Source organism: Lithobates pipiens, unplaced genomic scaffold (genome assembly GCF_037356315.1).
Source record: "Lithobates pipiens isolate NorthernLeopardFrog02 unplaced genomic scaffold, aLitPip1_a1.2 Scaffold_67, whole genome shotgun sequence".
Lineage (NCBI taxonomy): Eukaryota > Metazoa > Chordata > Amphibia > Anura > Ranidae > Lithobates > Lithobates pipiens.
Window position 1 is genome coordinate 1,571,458 of NW_027507889.1, and position 24,204 is coordinate 1,595,661.

Genomic DNA, 24,204 nt, shown 5'->3' on the forward strand with positions numbered 1-24,204 from the left:
CAGTCACGTTCCTCCACCCCAAACACGCTCATCCATGTCTTTATGGATCTTGCTTTGTGCACTGGTCCAAATCACTTGGTGGAGGGGGATTATGGTGTGGTGTTGTTTTTCAGGGGTTGGGCTTGGCCCCTAAATTCCAGTGAAGGCAACACTTAAGGTGTCAGCATACCAAGAAATGTTGGACAATTTCATGCTCTCAACTTTGTGGGAAGTTTGAGGAAGGCCCCTTTCTGTTCCAACATGACTGTGCACCAGTGTACAAAGCATAATCCATAATCCAGGTGACCATCTTGGCGTTTGTCAAGAGGGTTGAGAGTGGCCAGCAATATTGCCTACAGCCCCAACACCCGAAATATGCCTGATCTCGTCTGATCTCAGATGCTAAGCAGGGTCGGGCCTGGTTAGTACCTTGATGGGAGACCGCTCGTGAACACCAGGTGCCGTAGGCTTTTTATTTAATATGTTGTTGGCGTCAACGACCTGTTTTATTTTTTTGCTTGTTTACCGAGGTGACCATCTTGGCGTTTGTGAAGAGGATTTAGAGTGGACGGAAAGTTTGCCTACGGCCACATCACCCTGAATGCACCTGATCTCGTCTGATCTCGGATGCTAAGCATCGTTGGGCCTGCTTAGTACCTGGATGGGAGACCGCCTGGGAATACCATGTGCTGTAAGCTTTTTTTTAATATGTTGTTGGCGTCGACGACCTGTTTTATTTTTCTGCTTGTTTGCCGAGGGGACCATCTTAGCGTTTGTCAAAAGGGTTGAGAGGGGTCAGCAAGATTGCCACATCACCACATCACTGGTCACTCTCAACCCTCTTGACAAATGCCAAGATGGTCACCTCGGCAAACAAGCAGAAAAATAAAACAGGTCGTCAACGCCAACAACATATTAAAAAAAGCCTACGGCACCTGGTATTCCCAGGGGGTCTCCCATCCAGGCTCTTACCAGGCCTGACCCTGCTAAGCCTCCGAGATCAGATGAGATTGGTTGCTTTCAGGGAGATGTGGCCGTATTCAATCGCATTGGGCACTCGCAATCCTCTTGAAAAACGCCAAGATGTTAACCTTGGTAAACAAGGGAAAATAACAAGTCACCCAAAAAAAAAAAAGACTTGCACTTTGGGTGGGCGGTGCTTCCGACGTCACTCAAGGAAGTGACTTTGGCACAGCACTTTTCTGTTCTGCCCGCCTGAGAGGATCAGGTAAGGGGCTGCCGCATGGCAGCTTACAAATTCGTTATTATTTATTCAGAGCCGCCGCCGGTATCCCCTCCACATCCACAGGGTTACTATGGTGGTCGCACTCGGCAGCATACCCCAACCCCCTTCACCCCCCCCTGCTAAAAAAGATTTAAAGAAAAAGTGTTATCGGTGGCCGGCAGCAAAAACCCCCCCCCAAAAAGCTTTAAAAAAAGGGTTATTAATAATAACCCTTTAAAAAAAAAATCTTGTCTGGGGGGGGGGGGGGGGGTTATGCTGCCAACCACCGATAATAACCCTTATTTTTAAAATCTTGTTTAGCGGGGGGGGGGTAAATAAAGTAGAATAAGCTTGAAAATCAGGTAGCCTATCAATCCTAACAATAGTACTATGATAATTATAATCACTATGTCCTTTAACCATGAAAACATTCCACCTAAACCCAAACTAGAAAAGGGGTTCCATCCATAATTACCTATGTCCCTTGCTTGTTTCATTAATTCATTTACCTGTGTTCGGTGTTGACTAATAACATCATAGTAGTCTGGGATTTCCAGGCTGGTATTGTGAAACCATGTACAACATTCATAATCTTGGGTCATTTCGCATAAACCTGTCAGAGCTGCACTCATGCTTTCAATAGCCAATTCGTGTAACTCTAGTTGTCTTCTAATTGCTTTGAGCTCGACATTGAGTAGTCCTATATCTTGGGAGTTTTTTTCCATAACATCATTTATTAAACTAGTGTAGTTATTTAATTTGTCCATCATGGTTATGCCCCATCCTGTCCAGGATGGAAACCATGTCCATGACTTATCTGAAGTAGAAAACATAGGTGGGGTTTCTCTCTTGTATTTATAAGTTAACCTATGTACTGGACTTGAAGTCACTTGTATGTGATGTTCCTGATTCTGGCCTAGGGCTGACATGACTGGTACCAACTGTGCTAAATAACACCATCCTTTCACTCCTGCGGGGATCCATGGGTAACAAATTTTAGCACAGCATACATATGTATTGTTTCCCAATGAAAAACTTCTTAGAGAACTACGTTGGGGCTCAGTTCCAGCCTCAAATGCAGCACTAACAAGTTTACTCACAAGTATCCCAGAGGTTGTGTTCCTGTATGTAGTAAGTTCACTTATGGTGTTGTTAAGGGATTGATTTTTGTAACTACACATATGACCCATGATAATGTTACTGGTGTGGAAGGGAATACCCTTTGAAATGTTAAATACAGACTTGATGGGGGTGTCCATTGCAAATAAATAAAGATCGCCTACGACCAAATCAGCCTGAATTTGCCAGATCTCATTTGATTTTGGATGCTAAGCAGGGTCGGGCCTGTTTAGTACCTGGGTGGGATTCCGCCTGGGAATTCCAGGTGCCGTAGACTTTTTCTTAATATGTTGTTGGCGTCGACGACCTGTTTTATTTTGCTGGTTGTTTGCCAAGGTGAATATGTTGGCGTTTGTCAAGAGGGTTGAGAGTGGCCAGAAAGATCGCTTACTGTACATCACCCTGAATGCGCCCGATCTCATCTGATCTCGGATGCTAAGCAGGGTCGAACCTGGTTAGTACCTGGATAGTACACCGCATGGGAATACCAGGAGCTGTAGGCTTTTTTTTAATATGTTGTTGATGTCGACAACCTCTTTTATTTTTCTGCTTTTTTGCCGAGGTGACCATCTTGGTGTTTTTCAAGAGGGTTGAGAGTGGCCAAAAAGATCGCCTACGGCCACATCACCCTGAATGCGCCTGATCTCGTCTGATCTCGGATACTAACCAGGGTCGGGCCTGGTTAGAGCCTGGATGGAAGACCCCCTGGGAATACATTCTGAAATGGTACATTTAGAAAATTTATTTTATCATCATCCATGATTTTTATGTAGGTACCCACCATCTGCTAATGCTGCAGAAGCAGAAAAGGGATTCCGTCTTGCTTGGAGTGTGCCTGGCTTCCCATCTTGCTTTGAGAGATCATAGCTTCCCATCTTGCTTGAAGATTTCATGGCTTATCAAACAGTCATGAAAAAGAGAAAATTTACAATGGCATTATGCTTACTTATCCAGAGATAATGAAATCTGAGGTTTGGGTTAAAAATACAAAATCGAAACCATGGCACGATATATATTTTTTTTACTGTTAACCTAAAATGCTTACTTCATGGTTAAACCTGGCTTAACCCATTCATGACTAAGCCTATTTTTGGCATTTGGTGTTTACAAGTTAAAATCCATATTTTTTGCTAGAAAATTACTTGGAACCCCCAAACATTATATATATATATTTTTTTTAACAGAGACTCTAGAGAATAAAACGGCGATTGTTGCAATATTTTATGTCACACGGTATTTGCTCAGCGGTGTTTTAAATGCAACTTTTTGGGAAAAGGGACACTTTCATGAATAAAAAAAAAAAAAACAGTAAAATTATCCCATTTTTTTTTTTTTGCATAATGTGAAAGATAATGTTACGCCGAGTAAATAGATACCAAACATGCCACACTTTATAATTGCACGCACTTGTGGATTGACGACAAAGTACGGTACCTAAAAATCTCAATAGGCGACGCTTTAAACATTTTTTTACGGTTACCAGGTTAGAGTTTCAGAGGAGGTCTAGTGCTAGAATTAGTGCATCAGCGCTGAAAGCTGAAAATTGGTCTGGGCAGGAGGGGGGTTTAAGTGCCCAGTAAGCAAGTGGTTAAAGTGGTGCTCCGGCCAAAATTACACTTTTTAAATAAAAATACCCCTATAATACACAAGCTTAATGTATTCAGTAAAGTTGGTCTGTAAACTAAGGTCTGTTTTGTTAGGTTATTACAGCATTTTGAAAGTTTATAAACTAGCAGCAGACTGTGACCATCTGAAGTGTGGGCATCTGAAGCCAGACTGTATTTCTTCCTGGATTTCAGCCTTGCAGATCTCGCACATGCTCAATGCTGCACAAGCAGTGTAATAAGTTTCAGGTCAGGTTTCCATGGCAACGGCAGTGTTAGAGGAAGTTGCCACCCATATCTATGCAAACCCCTCCTCCCTCCAGGAACCAGTAAATATACTGCATGTACAAGGAATATTATTCAAGAAACACACACACACACTATATCTACACTCAGCTGATACTTTTTTCTGTACAGCTTTTCATTTAAAAAGAAAAAAATAATAATTAAAAAAATAATAATCACAGCAACACAATTCATTTATGCATCTAGACGTATTGAAGACGACTTTATGAAGTTCAAACTGTGCATATTAATTTTGAAAAATTGTGCTTGTGTTTTGGTGTTAGGCCCCTTTCACACGGGATGGATCAGTAATGATCCGCCCCGTGATGATCCGCTTGCTCAGCGGGGATCGCTCTGTTGTCCCCGCTGAGCCGGAGGATAACAGGGCGGTCCCAGCACACTGTGCATGGACCGCCCTGTCAGCTCTCCGCTCTCCTCTATGGGGGATCGTCTGTCCGTGTTCATCCGATCCGCTCTGCAGACGGATTGAAAAATAGGATTTTCCTCCGTCTGCAGAATCCGACAATTGCGGAGGCGGACGATATCGGGTGTTTGCGGATGTTCATCCGCCGACACCCGCTATCCCATAGGAATGCATGTATGTCCGTACTTCATCCGCAAACGGATGGATGAAATACGCACATAATGTCCGCATGTGTGAATGGGGCCTTAGATGGGATGGTGGGAGTATTTAAAAAAACTGCTTATTTACAACTATTTGCACAAACAACTTTCTCTATGTTACATAGATAATCGGGTTAAAAATAAGAAAATATTCCCCCAGCACATCGCATCGCCCCCCTCCCCGTAAAAACGCATCGCCCCAGCACATTGCATCACAACGCCCCCAGCACATCGAATCGCATCTCCCCCAACACTTCTCATCGCATTGCCCAAAGCACATTGCATCACCCCCGACACATCAAATCACATCAGAACATCGAATCGCATCGCCCTCAACAGATCGCATCAAATCGCATCACCCAAGCACATCGCATTAAATCGCCCCAGCACATTGAATCGCATCTCTCCCAGAACATCAAATCACAACACCCAAGCACATCGCATCGCATCTCCCCCAGAACATCGAATCGCATCACCCCCAGCACATTGCATCACCCCCAACACTTCGAATTGCATCAGCACATCGAATCGTATCGCCCCAACACATCTCATCGCCCCAGCAAATCGAATTGCATCTCCCCCATCACATTGCATCTGCCCCAGCACATTGCATCACCCCCAGCGCATCGAAATGCCCAAAGTACATTGCATCACCTACAACACATCGAATCGCATCAGCACATCGAATTGCTTCGCCCCACCTTATCGCATCAAAATGCATCACCCAAGCACATCGCATCGCCTCAGCACATCGAATCGAATCTCCCCAGAACATCGAATCACATCTCCCCCAGCACATCGAATCGCCCAAAGCACATTGCATCACGCCAACACATCAAATCGCATCAGAAAATCGAATCGCGCCGCCCTCAACACATCGCATCGAATCACATCACCCAAGCACATTGCATTGAATGTGTCAAGGGTAAAGTGTAAGCGCTCAACTTGTGTGTTTTTAGTAGTCATACATATTCCTGTGTCTCAAAGTACATATAAGGTGATCCCAAAATAAAGGGAACAATGTTACAGTTTAGTGACAAAGAAAATGACTATGAAATTAAAATATATATGTGAAGACCACAAAATAGAAACTATGTGGATAAAACTTATCCCAGTGAAAAAGAAGCCAAACAATGACTATAATTAAATACAAACATTGCTAGTAATAAATATAAAAAGTCCATAAACAGAGGTATAGTCCATGCGGGAATGTGCAAAGTATCAATCCAAACGTGTTGTGCTGACAACCAAAGTTCAGTGATGTTTAAACAGGAGGAGATATTATTTCACCCTGTGTCGGTCCCACCACCTTATAAGGTACAGGCTTACCGGAACTAGATGACCCTAGCAGACATACGTCTCAGGGGTCAATCAAAGCTTATGGTCCTAGCCAAGGATTGGATGTATCAATCGTGCCGTATGCGATCACCACAAACGATTAGATGTAATCACAGTTCTTCATATGTATATGTAAATCCGACAACAACTCAGGCATGGAAGATGAAGAAACAAAGCCAACATGGCATAATAACGTTTTTAAAAAAAACCTTTAATAAAAAATGTTCTAAAACTCACATTTCCAGAGTAGATAATAAAGCATGTCAGAGAGACAAAGGTGGCAGTAGCGGAGTCCTCCCAACGCGTTTCGACCTACAGGTCATCATCTGGGGTGGGCTCCTGCTACTGTCATGCTGCCTTATATAGGTACTTGTACAATAAACCAATGCATTTACCCCAAGTGTCATAATCAAGCCCACTTCCGGTTTTCAAAATGGCGGACGGGCGTGCGTTCCACGCCTCTGTTGTTATGCGTTCCACCCATATCACCATTCTGTTTAAGCACCAAAGGTCATAATTAGAAATGGTAATCAGTCAACTTCCGGTTATGGCGGAAATGGCGGTGTGGCGTGCGTTCCACGCCTCAACAGGCATGCGTTCCACCCATTCACAGTGAGCTGTGCTAAAAAAAGAAAAGAAGGGTACTTATTTAGAGAAATGATATGGCCACTAACAGGAAAGTAGGGCCATCCCCTTATGTATACATCCGTTTATTCAGACTAGGATAGGAGGGCATGGGAGTATGTTAAACTCATTATAAATCCCAACACAAAAACCGGAAGTGTGCGTCTATGATCACACAGGAACCGGAAGTAGGTAAACATCACTTCCGGTACGGAACGAAAACGGAAACGAGGCTTGAATATGTAAACAACATCATCTCCCTCTGATACTGCTATAAATGTGCCACAATGGCACCTAGTGGCCAAAAAGTAGAATAAAACTTAACAATAATAAAAGAGCTATACTTAACATATATCGCATTATACATGATGTGTATCGCATGATATAGATATATAGTCATGTAGTTTAAACACACTGTCTTGACACTGAAAATATACATGTATAAAACTAGTATAGCCAAAACCCAAAAAAGGGGAACATGAAATAAAATAAGATAAAAATTAAAATGAAACTACATACAGACTGCTTAGTAAAATATACCGGCAAATAAATTTTGTGATACCAGATTACGTATTGCGCATGGCATCTATGAGTCATCTATAAAAGCATTAATATCCCACTCTACATTCATACCGAGTGGAGAGTGGGATTGGAGCTCATAGATCCAAAAAGTTTATACTATACTATACTAGTTTTATACATGTATATTTTCAGTGTCAAGACAGTGTGTTTAAACTACATGACTATATATCTATATCATGCGATACACATCATGTATAATGCGATATATGTTAAGTATAGCTCTTTTATTATTGTTAAGTTTTATTCTACTTTTTGGCCACTAGGTGCCATTGTGGCACATTTATAGCAGTATCAGAGGGAGATGATGTTGTTTACATATTCAAGCCTCGTTTCCGTTTTCGTTCCGTACCGGAAGTGATGTTTACCTACTTCCGGTTCCTGTGTGATCATAGACGCACACTTCCGGTTTTTGTGTTGGGATTTATAATGAGTTTAACATACTCCCATGCCCTCCTATCCTAGTCTGAATAAACGGATGTATACATAAGGGGATGGCCCTACTTTCCTGTTAGTGGCCATATCATTTCTCTAAATAAGTACCCTTCTTTACTTTTTTTAGCACAGCTCACTGTGAATGGGTGGAACGCATGCCTGTTGAGGCGTGGAACGCACGCCACACCGCCATTTCCGCCATAACCGGAAGTTGACTGATTACCATTTCTAATTATGACCTTTGGTGCTTAAACAGAATGGTGATATGGGTGGAACGCATAACAACAGAGGCGTGGAACGCACGCCCGTCCGCCATTTTGAAAACCGGAAGTGGGCTTGATTATGACACTTGGGGTAAATGCATTGGTTTATTGTACAAGTACCTATATAAGGCAGCATGACAGTAGCAGGAGCCCACCCCAGATGATGACCTGTAGGTCGAAACGCGTCGGGAGGACTCCGCTACTGCCACCTTTGTCTCTCTGACATGCTTTATTATCTACTCTGGAAATGTGAGTTTTAGAACATTTTTTATTAAAGGTTTTTTTTAAAAACGTTATTATGCCATGTTGGCTTTGTTTCTTCATCTTCCATGCCTGAGTTGTTGTCGGATTTACATATACATATGAAGAACTGTGATTACATCTAATCGTTTGTGGTGATCGCATACGGCACGATTGATACATCCAATCCTTGGCTAGGACCATAAGCTTTGATTGACCCCTGAGACGTATGTCTGCTAGGGTCATCTAGTTCCGGTAAGCCTGTACCTTATAAGGTGGTGGGACCGACACAGGGTGAAATAATATCTCCTCCTGTTTAAACATCACTGAACTTTGGTTGTCAGCACAACACGTTTGGATTGATACTTTGCACATTCCCGCATGGACTATACCTCTGTTTATGGACTTTTTATATTTATTACTAGCAATGTTTGTATTTAATTATAGTCATTGTTTGGCTTCTTTTTCACTGGGATAAGTTTTATCCACATAGTTTCTATTTTGTGGTCTTCACATATATATTTTAATTTCATAGTCATTTTCTTTGTCACTAAACTGTAACATTTTTCCCTTTATTTTGGGATCACCTTATATGTACTTTGAGACACAGGAATATGTATGACTACTAAAAACACACAAGTTGAGCGCTTACACTTTACCCTTGACATATTTTCTTAGCTAAAAGATCCCTAATTTTAGCGTGTCAGCAGCTTACAGCTTATCACATCTTTCTTTGTTTACAATCAACCTTTTTTCTTTTGCTCGTTTTGCGCAGTATTGTTGGTTAATAGTTTTCACATTGCATTGAATGGCCCCAGCACATCGAATCGCATCTCCCCCAGAACATCGAATCACATCACCCCAGCACATTGCATCACCCCCAACACTTCGAATTGCATCATCACATCGAATCGCATCGCCCCAGCAAATCGAATCGCATCTCCCCCAGCACATTGTATCTCCCAGCACATCTAATCGCCCCAGCACATCAAATCGCCCAAAGCACATTGCATCACCCCCAAAACATCGAATCACATCAGCACATCAAATCGCTTTGCCCCACCACATCGCATCGAAACACATCACCCAAGCACATCGCATCGCTGGTAGAAGGGAATTAATTAATTTACAGTTAAATGTTGTTAGAGTACTTACCTTTGATTGGTCCAGAGGCTTAGTAACGGTTGCCACAAACAGGAGACCCTATAAAAGAGAAAAAAGTGTGTCAGTTGCCGCAGTATAACGGACAAAGAAGATCAGAACACATCCCTGCTGTTTCGTTATGGAGTCCTTACTGCGACAGGTGATCGAACAGGCTGGTGCCGTGGATGGAGAGCGGTGGCTTCGTTCCTGTCTGTCGGCTTATCCGGTGGCTGGTTCTGGTAGTGTTCCGTCTGTGGATGTCCCTCTGGTGGAGCAGTTTGATTTCCTCAGTGCATTCTCTCGGGTACCCCAGGATCTTCCGGTTTCGGCGGCTTCCTCTTCCTCCCGGTCGGTCCCTCCTCTTGACACGGTGACGCAAGAACCTTTCGGAGATGTCCGCAGCTGTTTGGCCTATTCTCCGATCTCCGAGGACGGCGCAGGTGCAGTGGACCATCGGGCTGCCCGGAAAAAAACGAGAAGGAGACCGCGAAGATTTGAATCGGTGGATTCACCCCTGCAAAACAAAAAAGGTACTGGGTCTGCTTGTTTGAAGAAAAAGAAAAAATCCGCAATGTGTGGCAGACTACGTGGCAAGTGGCAATCCGCAATCTGTGGCAGGTGACATGGCAAGTGACAATCCGCAATGTGTGGCAGGCAACGTGGCAAGTGACAATCCGCAATGTGTGGCAGGTGACGTGGCAAGTGGCAATCCGCAATGTGTGGCAGGCAATGTGGCAAGTGACAATCCGCAATGTGTGGCAGGCTACGTGGCAAGTGGCAATCCGCAATGTGTGGCAGGCAACGTGGCAAGTGACAATCCGCAATGTGTGGCAGGTGATGTGGCAAGTGGCAATCCGCAATGTGTGGCAGGCAACGTGGCAAGTGACAATCCGCAATGTGTGGCAGGTGACGTGGCAAGTGGCAATCCGCAATGTGTGGCAGGCTACGTGGCAATCCGCATCTGGTGGCAGGCGAGGTGGCAAGTGACAATCCGCAATGTGTGGCAGGCAACGTGGCAAGTGACAATCCACAATGTGTGGCAGGTGACGTGGCAAGTAACAATCCGCATTTGGTGACAAGTGACGTGGCAAGTGACAATCCACATTTGGTGGCAGGCGACATGGCAAGTGACATCCTCAGGGCTCCCACTGATTCTGCATTATGGTGAGTTGAACCATTTAATTTTATATTACAATGTATTAATAGAAATAATGCACTTCAATCATCCTGACACCATAACAACCATGGTGCCGTAATGATTGAAGCACAAATACCAGCCATTTCCCATATAAATTGCCCCCAAAAAAACATATTTTATAGCAGTGCCCCTCCCGAGATTAGACTCTGGATCCGCCCCTGAGTGAATGACAGAGCTCCTGTAATGGCTGCAGATTGCTCCATTTCTGAAGGATTTCAGCAGGCAGCTGTTCCTACTGCTCAAGAAGTTTCACGTTTAAATGGAGGTGAGTCGATTGATGCCTCTATTCTGCAAAACTTTATGATTAATGTCACAACTTTTATCAAATTTATTGCCTAAAACTGCTTCTTCTCGCTCTGCTGATGACGCTGCTCTTATGTCAGTTTCAAAAGATAGTGTTCATACTGCTTCAAATTCTTCTGTTTTACTTAATGTTGATTTGACTTCCTCTGGTTTATCATTAGTTCCCTCTTGTGCTACTGTTTCTAATGTTCTTGAACCTTACATTAAAGAAGTACTTACGTGTGAATTGTCTCCATTAGGTTTTCACTTACCTATTTCAGTTAAAGAAAAGATTTGGAAAGGGGATTATATTGAATTGCTTTCCTTATTGCCGTCATTTAAAGAATATAGGTTTGATAAAAAATATGGTGAGAAATCTGATGATGACAGGAGACGTTTAGGCACACGCAATTTTAATAATTGGTTACAATCTTTTTGTATTTATGCTAGTGTAATGGGCGAATGTCATCCTGAGTTATGTAGCGGTATGTTTCATCATGTTGAAATAATTTTAGAAGCTTATAAAAATGTTCCAGGTTTAGCTTGGTTCTCTTATGATGAAGCCTTTCGACAGAAGCTTTCGGTTCATAAGTCTTCCTTTGGAGCAGGGAGAGACTGCAGTGACCCAAATCGCTAGCTATTAGGTCCACAAAAGTTATTTTAAGAACTGGTATGGTATAGGTGTAGTTCAGGATGGGTGGCACTAATAGGTACCACTGATAGATGGGACTGATGGGCACTGATAAGTGGCACTGATAGGTGGCTCTGATAGGTGGCACTGCTGGGCACTGATGGGCGGCGCTGATGGGCACTGGTAGATGACACTGATGGGCACGGATATGTGGCACTGGGGTGCAGCTCCGTTGTTGAGGCAGATTGTGGGCACTGATGTGTGGCACTGTGGGCACTGATGTGTGGCACTGTGGGCACTGCTGGGTGGCACTATGGGCACTGCTGGGTGGCACTGATTGGGGGCACTTTTTTATTACAGAGGTGGCATTGGCAGGGGGCAGGTGGGTACTGGTAAGCTGGCCGTGATCGGGACTGATGTCCCGATCACGGCCGCCGGTGATCGGCTCTTTTTTTTTCTCCTCGCGCTGTCAGCGCGAGGAGGAAAGATAGCCGATTACCGGCTTCGTTGTATCACATGATCAGCTGTCATTGGCTGACAGCTGATCACATGGTAAGGGGTCGGGATCGACCCCTTGCTTGGATCTGTGATCAGGCGAGTCTCATAAACGGGCAGGGCGCTCGTGCACGGGACGATGTCGATAGACGTCGTCCCGGCAAAGGAGGTCCGCGCTGTAGCCGTCATTTGGCTATAGCGCGGGTCTCTACTGGTTAAACTGAGCCGCAGATCTAAACCATTCTGCAGAAACTCCAAAACTACTGAGGTGGACGGAATGGTGGGGTCCCACTGCTTACTTTCTGCAAATGTTTTAAATGTATTCCATATTTTAGAATAGATAAAAGTTGTGGAAGGTTTCCTAGCCTTTAGGAGAGTAGAAATCACCCCCACTGAGAATCCTAATGACTGGAAATTCTGCCGCTCAAGATCCAAAGATGTAGATTCAGTTTGTGAAGAGCTGGGTGCACCAATTTCTCCTGTGAGAGAAGCTGCGGGAACACTGGGATCTTGACCGGCGGGGCATACGCTGAGATGTTCTTAGATGTAGATGTTCTTTTAGACTCAGCAGAGCTAAATACACTGCTCGCAGCTCTAAGACGTTGGAGACTACCCCCGCCACAGGGACGTCCCATTTCCCTTGCACTGCCAGGTGATCTCAGTGTGCTCCCCACCCTTTCGAACTTGCGTCGGTGGTAAGAATGGTCCAGGAAGGGCATTGCAGGAGCCGAGGCTTTGAAATGAGGTCTTCCTTCGACCCCCAGAGGAGACTTCTCTTCATAGAAGCTGAAATTGATATTCTCTGACATAGGGACTTCTTCCTCCACTGCGTCAAAAAGCCCCATTGAAGAGTCCTCAGATGCCAATGAGCCCAAGGTAACATTGGAAAGGCAAGCCGCCATGGTCCCGATTAAACTCAAGCAATTCGAGGCTGACAGGTGGGAGAGAGATCTGACGTGGACCATCTTCTGAACAATCGCCTTCACCTTCTGGGGAGGGAGGAGCACTGTACCAGCCTTGGTATTGAATAGAGCACCCAGGTAAATCATCACCTGAGTTGGGGTTAGGAGGCTCTTCTCTGTATTTACTAACCATCCAAACTCTCTCAGAGTCCTCAGAAGAATCTCCTTGTGGTCCCGTAGCTGGGCTTGATCAGACGCTAGCAGTAGAATGTCATCCAAAAAGTGAAAGACTCGAAGGTGCCAGGGCTGAAATTAGAACTTTTGAGAATATCCTTGGTGATGTGCATAGGCCAAAAGGCAGGCATTGAAACTGGAGATGTGTTGAGCCTATTGCCACTCTCAAAAATCTTTGGAACGCTGGTAACACGGGAACATGGAAATAAGCATCTTGGAAGTCTACCGATAGCAAGCAGTCTCCTGGTTGGACCATCTGGATGATCGTCTGCAAGGATTCCATCTTGAACGAGTCGAGCTGTATGAAACGATTTAACCTCTTCAGATCCACCACTGGTCTCCACTCTCCACTCTTCTTGGGGATGAGGAAGAGAGGAGAATAGAATGCCATGAATCTCTCGGAGGGAGGGACCGGTAAAACTGCCTGTTGTACTACAAGAAGGTGAAGATATTTCTGCAGAGCTTCCGCTTTCTGCTGTGAAGTTGGACTTTTTGTTAGAACTAACGAGTCTTGTGGGGGCACATCTTGGAAGGTCCAAAAATGGGTAAAACGGACTGTAGAGACCACCCACGGATCTTCGCAACGACTGCCCGATACCTCCGCAAACCTCTTCAACCTGGCTGCAGTGGCCTTTTGTCAAAAGGATTTTGTCCCCTCCTGAGTATTGGAGAGGCTTCTCTATTTGCCTTCAGAAACGTGGCCTGAGTACTCCTCCAATTCTTTTTGGGGTCTCTGCCTTGTCTAAAGTTGGAGAAATTCCTATTCCTGGAAGCTTGGAATTTTGTTGATACCACGCGTGAATGCCTCACCCTTCTATCCTGGGGAAGTAGCCCCAACTTCCCTCCTGTCACTCTCGAGATTGCCTTTTCCAGTCTTTCTCCAAAGAGTGCCTTCCCATCAAAAGGGATTTTGCACCAGTTTTGTTTTGATGCTGCGTCGGCTGCCCATGGCTTTTATAATGTTGTCCTTTGGTACATCTTCTCGGATGACTACTTCAATGTTTTCTGTCCAAACTTTAATGGCATTAGACACCAAGGCTAAAGCCACAGCCAGTCTACATGCTCCTCCAGCCAACTGATAGGCTTTTTTCAAATCCATCTATACGCCTGTCCAGAGGATCTTTAAAAGGAGGCCGAATCCTCCATAGGTAGGGTGATGTTCTTGGTTAAACGCACCACTGCTGCATCAACTACTGGAGGTGTATCCAGGAAGGCTGTATCTGACTTGGCCAGCGGGTACAACTTCTGGAGTCTATTTAGGGAGAAGCGTTTATCCGTCCTCTTCCATTCCCCTTCTATTAAATCCTTTAATTCTTCTAGAAAGGGAAAAAAATGAATTTCATTTTCAGAAATGGAAAAAAGGTTTTTGTCTTTTTAGGAGGCTCTTCCACCTCTTCCCAGCAGATAGCTGGTTTAACCGCCAAGACAAAAGGTTGTACTAATGAAAAATTAAACCCCGAGGGTTCTGATTCATCTGAGGAATCCTCCGACTCGGCACTGTCCCCAGCAGATAAGGGAGGCGGGGTTGAAGAAGTGCCTGCTGGGTCCGCGGATGATTGACCCTGGTTAGTCATTTCTGACGTTTGACCCCTAAGCGTGTCTTGCAGGGAGGGAGGTGTATGAATTAGCTCTGCTAATGAGTCTTTAACCACTTAACAACCAGCCCATAACCGAATGACGGCTACAGGGCGGTTGTTTAACTCTGGGAGGCCGTCATATGACGTCCTCCCAGAATTCCGCTCTCGCGCGCCCCCTGGGGCGCGCACTCGAGAGCATCCTTGACTGCCGGGTCCACGTGATCGCTCCATCAAATGACGGAGTGATCACTTGTAAACAAACCGATCGGTACAGCGGAGGGGGAAGAGATCGGTGTCAGCAGCGCTGTGGGCTGCATCTGCAGTGCCCACATCGCTGCTCATCGAAAATTAACCCCATCATACCCTGCCATTACTCTGCAATACTCTGCTTCAATACTCTACAATACTCTGCTGCAATACTCTGCAATACCCTGCAACAACACTCTGCAATGCTCTGCGACACCCGCCAATACCCTGCAACACCCGCCAATACCCTGCAACACCCTGCAATGCTCTGCAACACCCTGCAATGATCTGCAATGCTCTGCAACACCCGCCAATACTCTGCAACACTCTGCAATGCTCTGCAACACCCGCCAATACCCTGCAACACTCTGCAACACCCGCCAATACCCTGCAACACCCTGCAATACCCTGCAACACCCTGCAACAACACTCTGCAATACCCTGCAACAACACTCTGCAATGCTCTGCAACACCCGCCAATACCCTGCAACACCCGCCAATATCCTGCAACACCCTGCAATACCCTGCAACACCCGCCAATACCCTGCAACACTCTGCAATGCTCTGCAACACTCTGCAATGCTCTGCAACACCCGCCAATACCCTGCAACACTCTGCAACACCCGCCAATACCCTGCAACACCCTGCAATACCCTGCAACACTCTGCAATACCCTGCAACACTCTGCAATACCCTGCAACACTCTGCAATGTTCTGCAACACCCGCCAATACCCTGCAAAACTCTGCAATACTCTGCAACACCCGCCAATACCCTACAACACTCTGCAATGTTCTGCAACACCCGCCAATACCCTGCAACACTCGGCAATACTCTGCAACACCCGCCAATACCCTACAACATTCTGCAATGCTCTGCAACACCCACCAATACCCTGCAATGCTCTGCAATGCAATACTCTGCAACGCCATACTCTGAGATATCAAGTCATACTCAGAGATACCCAGCCATACTCAGAGATACCCAGCCATACTCAGAGATACCCAGCCATACCCAGCCATAGTCGGTAATACCCATAGACACCCCCCCTCCCGCCGCCCTCTGGTGCTTCTACCGACTCGCCAATACGATCAAAGCCAGAATCTTTTTTTTTTTTTCAGGCTTCCCAGCTTAGAGGTGAGATGCGGGGTCTTATTGACCCCATATCTCACTGTAAAGAGGACCTGTCATGCCATATTCCTATTACAAGGGATGTTTACATTCCTTGTAATAGGAATAAAAGTGATCAAAAAATGTATTTTTGGGGAAAAAAGTCAAACTAAAATAAATAAAGTAAAATGAACAATACATTTTTTTTTTTTTAAAGCGCCCCTGTCCCCATGTGCTCGCATGCAGAAGCGAACACATACATAAGTCCCGCCCACATATGAAAACGGTGTTCAAACCACACATGTGAGGTATCGCTGCGAACGTTAGAGCGAGAGCAATAATTCTAGCCCTAGACCTCCTCTGTAACTCAAAACATATAACCAGTAAAAAAAAATTAAATCATCGTCTAAAGTAAGTGAAGGGTACACATTTTTTCTTAATTTTATACATTTATTTTTCTTTAAAGATGCATTTAGCTTTTAACTCCAGGGCACGTTAATCCCATTGGTGGTCAATGGGCAGCATGTCTCCCCTGGGTGGTCAATGATGGGCAGCATGTCTCCCCTTGGTGGTCAATGATGGGCAGCCTGTCTCCCTTTGGTGGTCAATGATGGGCAGCACGTCTCCCCTTGGTGGTCAATGATGGGCAGCACGTCTCCCCTTGGTGGTCAATGATGGGCAGCACGTCTCCCCTTGGTGCTCAATGATGGGCAGCACGTCTCCCCTTGGTGGTCAATGAGGATTCACTATTGAGTTGGCCCACCCTTTTGCAGCTACAACAGCTTCAATTCTTCTGGGCAGGCTGACCACAAGGTTTAGGTGTGTGTCTTTGGGAATGTTTGACCATTCTTTCAGGGAGAGCATTTGTGAAGTCAGGCACTGATGTGGACGAGTAGGCTTGGCTCGGGATTCTCTGCTCTAATTCATCCCAAAGGTGTTCTATTGGGTTGAGGTCAAGAATCTGTCCAGCCCAGTAAAGCTCCTCCACCCCAAACTCGCTCATTCATGTCTTTTATGGATTATGCTTTGTACACTGGTGCACAGTCATGTTGGAACAGAAAGGGGCCTTCCTCAAACTTCCCACAAAGTTGAGAGCATGAAATTGTCCAACATTTCTTGGTATGCTGACACCTTAAGTGTTGCCTTCACTGGAATTTAGGGGCCAAGCCCAACCCCTGAAAAACAACACCACACCATAATCCCCCTCCACCAAGTGATTTGGACCAGTGCACAAAGCAAGATCCATAAAGACATGGATGAGCGTGTTTGGGGTGGAGGAACGTGACTGGAATGCAGAGTCCTGACCTCAACCCAATAGAACACCTTTGGGGTGAAATAGAATGAAGGCTGCGAGATGGGCCTTTCTCGTCCAACATCAGTGCCTGACCTCACAAATGTACTATTGGAAGAATGGTCAAATATTCCCATAGACACACTCCTAAACCTTGTAGACAGCCTTCCCAGAATAGTTGAAGCTGTTATAACTGCAAAGAGTGTGGCAACTAAATATTGAACCCTATGGACGAAGACTGATATTCCATTAAAGTTTGTGTGTGTTCGTGTGTAAAGGCGTCCCAATACTTTTGACAATATAGTGTATGCGGAAGGGGGCACTCTGCCACACTCTGATGCAAGGGGGCGATACTCTGCTATAAAGTGGGACTCTGATGTAAGGTGTTGTGGGTGATGCAATGGGCTTTGGGGCGATTCGATGTTCTGGGGAGATGTGATTGGGCGATGGGATTCGATGTGTTGGGGCGAAGCGATTCGATGTGCTGATGCGATTCGATGTGATGCGATGTGCTGCGATGTGCTGGGGGCGATGCGATGTGATGTGCTGGGGGCGATTCGATGTTCTGGGGATATGTGATGCGATTGGGCGATGGGATTCTAGGTGTTGGGGTGAAGCGATTCGATGTGCTGATGCAATTCGATGTGTTGGGGGTGATGCAATGTGCTTTGGGCGTTGCGATGTGCTGGGGGTGATTCGATGTGCTGGGGAGATGTGATTCGATGTGCTGGGGAGATGCAATTCGATGTGCTCGGGGTGATGCGATTCGATGTGCTGGGGGAGATGCGATTCTATGTGCTGGGAGCAATGTGATGTGCTGGGGCGATGCGATTCGATTTGATGTGCTGGGGGCGATGCGATTCGATGTGTTGCGGGTGATGCAATGTACTTTGGGAGATGCAATGTGCTGGGGGTGATTCGATGTGCTGGGGAGATGTGATTCCATGTGCTGGGGAGATGCGATTTGATGTGCTGGGGGAGATGCAATTCGATGTGATGCCATCTGCTGGGGGCGATGCGATGTGCTGGGGTGATGCTATTCGATGTGATGTGCTGGGGGCGATTCGATGTTCTGCATTTGGGTGATGGGATTCGAGGTGTTGGGGTGAAGCGATTCGATGTGCTGATGCGATTCGATGTGTTGGGGGTGATGCAATGTGCTTTGGGCGATGCAATGTGCTTTGGGCGATGCGTTGTGCTGGGGGTGATTCAATGTGCTGGGGGAGTTGCGATTCGATGTGCTGGGGAGATGCGATTCTATGTGCTGGGGAGATGCGATTCTATGTGCTGGGGGAGATGCGATTCTATGTGCTCGGGGCAATGTGATGTGATATGCTGGGGGCGATGCGATGTGCTAGGGCGATGTGATTCGATGTAATGTGCTGTGGGCGATGCGATTTGATGTGTTGCGGGTGATGCAATGTGTTTTGGGGAGAGTCGATGTTCTGGGGAGATGCAATGCGATTGGGCGATGGGATTCGATGTGTTGGGGCGAAGCGATTCGATGTGCTGATGCGATTCGATGTTTTGGGGGTGATGCAATGTGCTTTGGGCGATGCGATGTGCTGGGGAGATGCGATTCGTTGTGCTGGGGCCAATGTGATGTGCTGGGGGCGATTCGATGTGCTGGGGTGATGCAATGTGCTGGGGGTTATGCGATTCGATGTTCTGGGGAGATGCGATTCGATGTGCTGGGGCGATGCGATGTGCTTGGGTGATGCGTTTCAATGCGATGTGGTGGGGCAAAGCGATTCGATGTGCTGATGTGATTCGATGTGTTGGGGGTGATGCAATGTGCTTTGGGCGAATTGATGCGCTGGGGGAGATGCGCTGTGCTGGGGGAGATGCGATTTGATTTGCTGGGGAGATGTGATGTGCTGAGGGCGATGAGATGTGCTGGGGCTATGCGATTCGATGTGCTGATGCAATTCGAAGTGTTGGGGGTGATGCAATGTGCTGGGGTGATGCGATTCGATGTTCTGGGGGAGATGCGATTCGATGTGCTGGGGCGATTCAATGCGATGTGCTTGGGTGATGCGATTCGATGCGATGGGTGATGCGATTTGATGTGCTGGGGCGATGCGATTGGGCAATGCGTTTTGATGCTATGTGGTGGGGCAAAGCGATTTGATGTGCTGATGTGATTCGATGTTTTGGGGGTGATGCAATGTGCTTTGGGCGATTTTATGTGCTGGGGCGATTAGATGTGCTGGGAGATGCAATGTGCTGGGGGAGATGCGTTTCGATTTGCTGCATCGAATTGCATCAGCACATCGAATCGCTTCACCCCAACACCTAGAATCCCATCGCCCAATCGCATCACATATCCCCAGAACATCGAATCGCCCCCAGCACATCGCAGCACATCGCATCATATTGAATCGCATCAGCACATCGAATCGCTTCGCCCCAACACATCGAATCCCATCGCTCAATCACATCTCCCCAGAACATCGAATCGCCCCAAAGCCCATTGCATCACCCACAACACCTTACATCAGAGTCCCACTTTATAGCAGAGTATCGCCCCCTTGCATTAGTGTGGCAGAGTGCCCCCTTCCACATACACTATATTGTCAAAAGTATTGGGACACCTGCCTTTACACACGAACACACAAACTTTAATGGAATATCAGTCTTCGTCCATAGGGTTCAATATTTAGTTGCCACACTCTTTGCAGTTATAACAGCTTCAACTATTCTGGGAAGGCTGTCTACAAGGTTTACAGCTTTTCATTTAAAAAGAAAAAAAAAATAATTAAAAAAATAATAATCTCAGCAACACAATTCATTTATGCATCTAGACGTTCAAACTGTGCATATTAATTTTGAAAAATTGTGCTTGTGTTTTGGTGTTAGGCCACTTTCACACGGGATGGATCAGTAATGATCCGCCCCGTGATGATCCGCTTACTCAGCGGGGATCGCTCTGTTGTCCCTGCTGAGCCGGAGGATAACAGGGCGGTCCCAGCACACTGTGCATGGACCGCCCTGTCAGCTCTCCGCTCTCCTCTATGGGGGATCGTCTGTCCGTGTTCATCCGATCCACTCTGCAGACGGATAGAAAAATAGGATTTTCCTCCGTCTGCAGAATCGGACAATTGCGGAGGCGGACGATATCGGGTGTTTGCGGATGTTCATCTGCCGACACCCGCTATCCTATAGGAATGCATGTATGTCCGTACTTCATCCGCAAACAGATCTGTGGCACTAATAGGTACCACTGATATATGGGACTGATGGGCACTGATAAGTGGCACTGATAGGTGGCACTGATGGGCGACACTGATGAGCACGGATATGTGCCACTGAAGTGCAGCACCGTTGTTGAGGCAGATTGTGGGCACTGATGGGTGGCACTGTGGGCACTGATGTGTGGCACTGTGGGCACTACTGGGTGGCACTATGGGCACTGCTGGGTGGCACTATGGGCACTGATGGGGGGCACTTTTTTATTACAGAGGTGGCACTGGCAGGGGGCAGGTGGGTACTGGTAAGCTGGCCGTGATCGGGACTGATGTCCCGATCGCGGCCGCCGGTGATCGGCTCTTTTTTTTCTCCTCGCGCTGCCAGCGCCAGGAGGAAAGATAGCCGATTACCGGCTTCGTTGTATCACATGATCAGCTGTCATTGGCTGACAGCTGATCACGTGGTAAGAGGTCAGGATCGACCCCTTGCTCGGATCCGTGACGAGTCTCGTAGACTCGCCGATCACAGAGCGCGCCACACGTGCCCCTCAGGGGGCGCGCAGGCCGCTCGTGCACGGGACGACGTCAATAGACATCGTCCCGGCAAAGGAGGTCCGCGCTGTTGCCGTCATTTGGCTATAGCGCGGGTCTCTACTGGTTAAACTGAGCCGCAGATCTAAACCATTCTGCAGAAACTCCAAAACTACTGAGGTGGACGGAGTGGTGGGGTCACACTGCTTACTTTCTGCAAATGTTTTAAATGTATTCCATATTTTAGAATAGATAAAGTTCGTGGAAGGTTTCCTAGCCTTTAGGAGAGTAGAAATCACCACCACTGAGAATCCTAATGAAATTCTGCCGCTCAAGATCCAAAGATGTAGATTCAGTTTGTGAGGAGCTGGGTGCACCAATTTCCCCTGTGAGAGAAGCTGCGGGAACACTGGGATCTTGACCGGCGGGGACTACGCTGAGGTTCACTGCCCAAGGGAACCACGGCCTCTTCGGCCAGTACAGCAGAATAGCTATCACTCTGACTGGCTCCATCAATAATCTGATTAAAAACTTTGCGATCAAGGGTCTAGGGGGAAACGCATATGCGGTCTCGCATCGCCACGGACTCGAGAGGGCATCTACTGCTTCTGCACGGGGATGAGGCAGACGGGATGGAAATCTCGGCAGCTTCACATTCATTGGAGAAGCAAAGAGATCTATTTCTAGTGGCTTCTGCAGACTCATGATCCAACTAAACTCTGATGGGTGCACTGCCCACTCGTTGCTGTCTGGAAAACAACGTGATAGGCGATCCGCCTGCTGATTCAAATGGCCCGGAAGGTAAACTGCCTTTAAATCCAACAAATTTCTTTCCGCCCATAACATAATGGGCTCTACTTCCTTTAATAATGTGATGCTGTGCGTTCACCCCTGCCGTTATATATATGAAACTGCTGCTCTGTTGTCTAGCCGCAATAGCACTTGTTTCTGCCGTAGATGTTATTTTAGACTCAGCAGAGCTAAGTACACTGCTCGCAGCTCTAAGACGTTGGAGACTACCCCCGCCACAGGGACGTCCCATTTCCCTTGCACTGCCAGGTGATCTCAGGCGATTCGATGTTCTGATGTGATTTGATGTGTCGGGGGTGATGCAATGTGCTTTGGGCGATGCGATGAGAAGTGTTGGGGGAGATGCGATTCGATGTGCTGGGGGCGTTGTGATGCAATGTGCTGGGGCGATGCGATTTTACTGGGAGGGGGGCGATGCGATGTGCTGGGGGAATATTTTCTTATTTTTAACCCGATTATCTATGTAACATAGAGAAAGTTGTTTGTGCAAATAGTTGTAAATAAGCAGTTTTTTTAAATACTCCCACCATCCCATCTAAGGCCCCATTCACACATGCGGACATTATGTGCGTATTTCATCCATCCGTTTGCGGATGAAGTACGGACATACATGCATTCCTATGGGATAGCGGGTGTCGGCGGATGAACATCCGCAAACACCCGATATCTTTCGCCTCCGCAATTGTCCGATTCTGCAGACGGAGGAAAATCCTATTTTTCTATCCGTCTGCAGAGCGGATCGGATGAACACGGACAGACGGTCCGTGCTCATCCGATCCCCCGTAGAGGAGAGCGGAGAGCTGACAGGGCGGTCCCTGCACAGTGTGCTGGGACCGCCCTGTTATCCTCCGGCTCAGCGGGGACAACAGAGCGATCCCCGCAGAGCAAGCGGATCATCACGGGGTGGATCATTACTGATCCATCCCGTGTGAAAGGGGCCTAACACCAAAACACAAGCACCATTTTTCAAAATTAATATGCACAGTTTGAACTTCATAAAGTCGTCTTCAATACGTCTAGATGCATAAATGAATTGTGTTGCTGAGATTATTATTTTTTTAATTATTTTTTTTTTCTTTTTAAATGAAAAGCAGTACAGAAAAAAGTATCAACTGAGTGTAGATATGTGTGTGTATATATGTACAGAACACGATGTATATATAGTGTGTGTTTCTTGAATAATATTCCTTGTACATGCAGTATATTTACTGGATCCTGGAGGGAGGAGGGGTTTGCATAGATATGGGTGGCAACTTCCTCTAACACTGCCGTTGCCATGGAAACCTGACCTGAAACTTATTACACTGCTTGTGCAGCATTGAGCATGTGCGAGATCTGCAAGGCTGAAATCCAGGAAGAAATACGGTCTGGCTTCAGATGCCCACACTTAAGATGGCCACAGTCTGCTGCTAGTTTATAAACTTTCAAAATGCTGTATTAACCTAACAAAATGGACCTTCGTTTACAGACCAACTTTACTGAATACATTAAGCTTGTGTATTATAGGGGTCTTTTTATTTAAAAAGTGTAGTTTTGGCCGGAGCACCACTTTAACCACTTGCTTACTGGCCACTTAAACCCCCCTCCTGCCCAGACCAATTTTCAGCTTTCAGCGCTGATGCACTTTGAATGACAATTGCGCGGTCATACAACACGCTGAGGTTCCCTGCCCAAGGGAACCACGGCCTCTTCGGCCAGTACGGCAGAATAGCTATCACTCTGACTGGCTCCATCGATAATCTGATTAAAAACTTTGCGATCAAGGGTCTGGGGGGAAACGCATACGCGGTCTCGCATCGCCACGGACTCCAGAGGGCATCTACTGCTTCTGCACGGGGATGAGGCAGATGGGATGGAAATCTCAGCAGCTTCGCATTCATTGGAGAAGCAAAGAGATCTATTTCTGGTGGCTTCTGCAGACTCATGATCCAACTGAACTCTGATGGGTGCACTGCCCACTCGTTGCTGTCTGGAAAACAACGTGATAGGCGATCTGCCTGCTGATTCAAACGGCCCGGAAGGTAAACTGCCTTTAAATCCAACAAATTTCTTTCCGCCCATAACATAATGGGCTCTACTTCCTTTAATAATGTGATGCTGTGCGTTCACCCCTGCCGTTATATATATGAAACTGCTGCTCTGTTGTCTAGCCGCAATAGCACTTGTTTCTGCCGTAGATGTTCTTTTAGACTCAGCAGAGCTAAGTACACTGCTCGCAGCTCTAAGACGTTGGAGACTACCCCCGCCACATG

General features: G+C 46.5%; 1 long non-coding RNA gene and 3 pseudogenes across 1 annotated transcript; 3 read left to right on the plus strand and 1 right to left on the minus strand.

Moving 5' to 3' along the window:
* The first annotated feature begins 330 nt into the window (after positions 1 to 330).
* LOC143959162 (5S ribosomal RNA) lies at positions 331 to 449 on the plus strand (annotated as a pseudogene).
* Positions 450 to 558: 109 nt separating this feature from the next.
* On the plus strand, positions 559 to 677 carry LOC143959239 (5S ribosomal RNA; annotated as a pseudogene).
* Positions 678 to 2,708: 2,031 nt separating this feature from the next.
* Positions 2,709 to 2,826, plus strand: LOC143959143 (5S ribosomal RNA; annotated as a pseudogene).
* LOC143959124 (uncharacterized) lies at positions 2,820 to 9,857 on the minus strand. The gene is made up of 3 exons (XR_013270187.1): positions 9,611 to 9,857; positions 9,471 to 9,518; positions 2,820 to 3,218 (listed from the first exon to the last, which is right to left on the minus strand). It is a non-coding gene; the product is annotated as an uncharacterized LOC143959124 (long non-coding RNA).
* Between the last annotated feature and the right edge of the window lie 14,347 nt (positions 9,858 to 24,204).